This window comes from Trachymyrmex cornetzi, unplaced genomic scaffold (assembly GCF_001594075.2).
Source record: "Trachymyrmex cornetzi isolate Tcor2-1 unplaced genomic scaffold, Tcor1.1 scaffold138, whole genome shotgun sequence".
NCBI classification, from domain to species: Eukaryota; Metazoa; Arthropoda; class Insecta; order Hymenoptera; family Formicidae; genus Trachymyrmex; species Trachymyrmex cornetzi.
In genome coordinates, this window is record NW_017295960.1 from 11,458 (window position 1) to 17,174 (window position 5,717).

Here is a 5,717-nt window from a genome sequence, read left to right on the forward strand (position 1 = left end):
CAGGAGACTTGGTACTGTATAATTATTATACAAACAACAGATGTATAAATCAGTTATATGGAGCAAGATTTAATGGTGTAAAATAATCGGAAACTGGCCGGTCACTACATTAAGACCAAATCCTTCATCCTGGATCTGATCGCGCTTCTGCCGCTCGATCTGCTCCAGGTGACCCACGGAAATGCCTAACCTATAGCAGAGCCCTGTAACACGGAAGAACTCAGCCCACACAAAGGCCCTTTACCACAGAAGGATCTGTACTACAGAAGATCCCTATACCACAGAAAAACCTAGCCCACAAAAGGCCCTGTACCATCATACAGTACAACCCATTAAATCTCCCAGACATCTTACCAAACAAAATGATAAACAAATCAGGAGACTCGGTACTGTCTTGTTATTACACACACGCCGCGCGCGCGTGTGCGCACGTACGCACGCATGCACGAAGCCACGCACAATAAATATGCCTGTACCACAAAAAGATATGGCCCACAGAAGGGCTTGACTCACGGAAAGGCCTGGACTATTGAAATTATCTGTATAAAGGAGGATCCAATACCATAGAAAGTCCTGACCTACAAAAGGGGGTGATCCCGATTGATCACGGCTCGATTGGACACCACCAATCACAGCGACCGATGCTTAGGAGCTTTGTAGTCTCAAGCTCTGTGAGTGGCTCGTGTCCAATTGAGCCGTGTCCAACTGGGTGCCACCCTATAAAAAGGCACTGTACCACAGAAGGGCTTTGTCCGCAGAAGGGTTTGGTCCACTGAAGAGCCTGGCCCACAGAAGAGCTTGGCCCACAGAAGGGTCTGGCCTGCAGAAAAGCCTGAAATATAGAAAGACCCTGTACCACCGATGGTACTTAGTACCCAATTATTACCAAAAGCGTCCAGATAATCTAAATCATGTTTACTTTTTCTGTTGGAGGAAAAACAGAGTGGCGACCGAAAGTACTAAGTCCTGGTAGACACCAGAGAATTATTTTACAATTAATTAGAGCATTAGCGAGGATGTCCGATTAAATAAATTTAATAGTCCGGTCACAGTATAATTAGGCTAGAAACAGTGACGTAACCGTGATAATAGAATTTGCAATCCAGTAGGTGACAAAGTCGGGGTTTTGAAAATCTCTCCCCAGGTCAAAAAAATAAAATACGTAATACGAGAGCGAATCAAATATTAACCGGACTTTTCTTTTTAACGCTCCCTGGGTGAAGTGAGTAACGTGACGTCTTGATATATGTTGGATGGGGATGTAAAGTGGAGGGGAGTAAATCGGTTCGGCTCGCCAGAGCAGATTGGCTGTTAGTAGCATCATGTCTGAGCAAGAGATGCACACGTCTGTTGAGCAACGCATTATTATTAAATTTTTGTCGCGGGAGGGCGTAAAACCTGCCGAAATTTTGCGTCGATTAACTGCACAGTTCGCTGAAAAAACGCTTTCAAGGACCCAAGTCTACGACTGGCACAAAAAATTTTCCAATGGCCGAGAGTCAGTGCAAAATGAGACCTATGCACGCCGACCGCGGACAAGCATCAGTGACACGAATATTCTTGCGATCCGTGAGATGATTGAAGGAGATCGCCGCCTTACAATATGGGAAATTGCTGCACACGTCGGAATATCGTAAGGGAGTGCCCAATCAATCATTTCAGATGATTTGGGTTACCGAAAAGTGTCGGCAAGGTGAGTTCCTCGCCTCTTGACGGAAGATTAGAAAGCAAACCGTCTTGCCGTGTGTGAAAGACTTGTGGCACGATATCGAACAGAGGGGGATGATTTCTTGAGGCACATTGTCACCTGATGAGTCAAAGTGATTAGACGTGGGTGCATCATTACACCCCGGAGTCTAAGCAGGCAAGCATGGAGTGGCGAAAACCTGGAGAAGCAGCACCGCGGAAAGCCAAGACCCGTCTTTCTGCTGGGAAAGTTCTTGCAACGATTTTTTGGGATTGCAGAGGCATATTGCTCGTTGATTTTCTCCATGAACGGCGTACAGTTAATGCTGCGTACTACTGCCAACTGCTTGATGAAGTGAAACTGGCCTATCGACAAAAAAGGCGAGATATGCCTATTCGAAGTGCGATTATTCTCCATGACAACGCTCGGCCACACACAGCTGCATTAACCCAAGAAAAATTAGACAAAATTCATTGGAAAACACTGGAACATCCGCCCTACAGTCCCGATCTGTCGCCGTGTGACTACCACATGTTTGGGCCACTTAAAGAAGAACTGGGAGGTTATCACTTTGACGACGACGAAGGTGTACAAACGTTCGTGCGCAATTAGTTACAGACGCGACCAGATTCATTCTTTGATGACGGAATTAAAAATCTTCCGATTCGGTGGGAAAAATGTGTGAATAAAAGAGGAGATTATATAGAAAAATAAGATGTATTCAAAATTTTATTTACTGTACCAATAAATGTTCTAAAGTAAAAGTCTGGTTTATATTTGATTCGCCCTCGTACCATAGAAGGATCTGGATTACAGAAGAGCCCTATACCACAGAAAAACAAAAGGGCCCTGTACCACCATACGTTACTACTCCTCAAATATCCCTGATATCCTACCGCACCCAACAATAATGATAAAGAGTCAGGATACTCGGTACTGTCTCATTGTTATACACGCACGCACGCAAAATAAATGAAACCAGTCACAGAAGTGCTCAACCCACAGATCTTGTTTCAATTTATGTTAATTCTTAACCGAGGTTTAATTTAGCCTTCATCTCTTCCAGTTCTAGAAATGGAAAGGAATGAGGTGTAAGTTGAATTTCGGTTAAGAATTAACCGTGAATAGTAAAACCTTACATAAACATCATTTTATTAAGCGCGCTCGCGCATATGCGTGTATACGCATGTGCGTATGTATGTGTGCGCGCACGTGTGTCCAGTATGTTAGATTAGGTTAGATTGGATACACCTGTGTCAAGTGACGTTTCGGGTGTGCATTATGATCACTGAAATATAATACCTACTGGAACGCGCGCTAGCGCTAGTTTCGCGATCCGACAAAGAGGATTTCAAGTAGTATCCTTGTCCTTTTTTAGTACAATATTGTCAAAAGTTTAATTCTTACAGATTAGGTTATGCGAGATTCAACATACATTTGACATTTGGCATGTTACGTATATTATTAATTTTAACTTTTCCCGAGTATGTACAAGCCCCACTACTGTTTACTGCACATGTGCAGTATAACTTCGAAAAGGACAAAGATACCACTTAAAATGCTCTCTCTCGGATCACTCCTAACAAAGGCGGCGAGAGTCCGCGCGCGTTCCAATAGGTATTATATTTCAGTGATTATGACTCAAAATAAGATCGTTTTTAACATATGTTTTATATGAAGTCTTCCATTCTTGGTCTTCTTATTTTTTGTACTTGAAACAAGAATTTGTTTATGTATTTCTGAAAATCATTATCCAATTTTATCAAAGAAGTGACCTTTTATAATAAGCAAATTGAATTTGTTTTAATTTTATAATCTTGATTAAAGTATTTTACTAGGAATCACAATATATTTTGAATAAATTAAATTAAAAATCTCGAGCATCATAATATAAGTATCCTAAAGAATTCTCAACAATTAAATTAAATTCGATATGATTTAATTTAATTAGTTGAGAAATTAAAATCTCTTAATGTCAATTAATAATATTCTATACGTTTCAATTGTAATGTAATATTAAGAACTATATTATTTAAATTTAATTACAGTCGGTGCATTATATATCTCGATTTACCCCTTTTTTACAGTTTCTATAACCATGATTCTTATATGCCCCGTCTATTATTTTTAAGGCCGCAGCACAGACTCTTGCATAATGCATAATGCATAGTGCATAGAGGAAATCAACCAATCGAAATTCTTCTTTTCTATAGAATGGGAAGAAAGGAAAGCTTCTGATTAGTTAATTCGCTTATGCATTATGCGTTATGCCTTATGCAAAAATCTGTGCTGCGGCCATTATTGTATAAATTTTATGCTTGTGACAAACTTAAGCTGGAAACACAATAGACACAGGCAATAGGCACAGGCAACAGGGAATAACGAGCCGTCCAATCAGAGCTTTGGGGTATAAGTTCGATATTATATCCCAGAGCTCTGATTGGACGGCTCGTTATTCCCTATTGCCTGTGCCTATTGCCTGTGTTTCAGTTGTTTCCAGCTTTACAATCAGCAACCGTTCTTTTCATGTATATGTAAGATATAAGATATCGAAAAATATTGTCAGTCTATATGAGTTAACCTTTTAGGATATTTGTATTATAATGTTCGAAGTCTCCAGATTTTTATTCTATCAACAACAAAAAACTCCAAAACCATGGCGAATAAGAGTCAGCGTGATAATTAATACGCAATCTTAATTCTTCAATTCAAATTAGAATCTTTATTCCAACAATAGTACGTTTCAGTTCACTTTGGAACCATCTTCAGCAAACAAATTTAAAATATCAATCCCTTCATGTCAAAGAAAAATCACCATCAGATTAACAGATTTGATCTTATAATCCCAAGACATAGAAGGAATTCGTCTCAACATTGGATTAAATAAATACAATTAATATTCACTAAAAAGTATCAAATTAAAAATGCATGTTGCTCGCAGCTCGAACGAAACATTACTAATGTGTTTCATTATAATATATAATTAAAATATTATAATAAATCATTATACGACTCGTACCATATTCACAATAATTATTTCTTTGTTATTTCGTTATATTTTACTTTTTATTTTACATCATTCGGCTAAATCGACTAACTCACACTTTTGCGTATTAAGAAGGTTAAGAAGATGTGTCCTCGTGACAAGATGGCGGATGTAGTTAGCATCTGAGGCCTGTAAGAATGTGGCGGTGCTGCAAACGGTGGTACACGAAGAACAATAGGAGATTGTAAAGCTGGAAACACAATAGACACAGGCAATAGGCACAGGCAACAAGGAATAACGAGCCGTCCAATCAGGGCTTTGGGATATAAGTTCGATATTATATCCCAGAGCTCTGATTGGACGGCTCGTTATTCCCTGTTGCCTGTGCCTATTGCCTGTGTCTATTGTGTTTCCAGCTTTACAGGATTTTTCCTTGGCCGCGGCCGTGGGACGCAGGACTTATTCCTGCACTCTCTCGCGGAACGCGGCCTGGAATTGGGAGTCGCGGCGGAACCGTATCCGGTGCCCGAGGGTCACCCCAACTGGGCGACGAATGGGCACGGCTCCGTCGCGATCGTCTGGGGGATGGCGGGCGGCAGACAGCCCCCCTGCCTCGTGACCTCCAAGGGAAGGGCCTTTGTAGCGAAGAGTGGGGCCCGTTGGCGTGATGGCCTGCTATCTGCCGCCTAGCTAGACTCTAGCGGAATGACGAAGCGCTGGACGCGATCGCGGGCGTTGTTCGGGAGCGACACTCGGCATCGGTGCTAATTGCGGAAGACTTCAACGTCTGGTCGTGGCGTTGGGGTTCCCCCCGGACGGACGCCAGGGGAAGGCTGATGGAGAAGTGGGCCGACGGGCTGGGGCTCTGCCTCGCCAGTATAGGTACAACTAACACCTTTGAGACTCGCCGGAGGTGCTTGATCGTCGATCAGATGTGGATCACCCCGGCGGCAGCGCGAAAAATCCGAAGTTGGGAGGTGATGTGTAGTGTGGAGACTCTTGCTGGATTCACACTGCATCCGATTTGCGTCGTACGACTCTCTG